Here is a 387-nt window from a genome sequence, read left to right as displayed (position 1 = left end):
ATAGCCATCTAGCCATCCTCTGCGAGAGGTGGGGCGACTGAGTCGCAGTGCGTAATGATGCATGATCTGTGTAGATCATAAACGGCTTGGAGCCGAGCAGGTGGACCCTGAACTTGACAAGTGCATACTTCATCGCAAGTATCCCCTATTCATTAACTGGATAGTTCTTCTCTGCAGCTTTGAGCTGTCGAGATTCGAACGCGATCACCCGATTTCGTCCCTCGGCGTCTGCTTGCAGCAGTGCACAGCCGATGGCAAAGTCCGAAGCGTCACAGACGACGCTGAAAAGACGATCAGGGTCTATCAGCGCCAGTATCGGTGCATGCAGGAGGCTGTCTTTGACCCCGTCAAAAGCCTCCTGATGTTCGGTATTCCAACACCATTCCG

Source organism: Plasmopara halstedii (genome assembly GCF_900000015.1).
Source record: "Plasmopara halstedii genome assembly, contig: Scaffold_614, whole genome shotgun sequence".
Lineage (NCBI taxonomy): Eukaryota > Oomycota > Peronosporomycetes > Peronosporales > Peronosporaceae > Plasmopara > Plasmopara halstedii.
Note: the sequence above shows the minus strand (reverse complement) of the source record.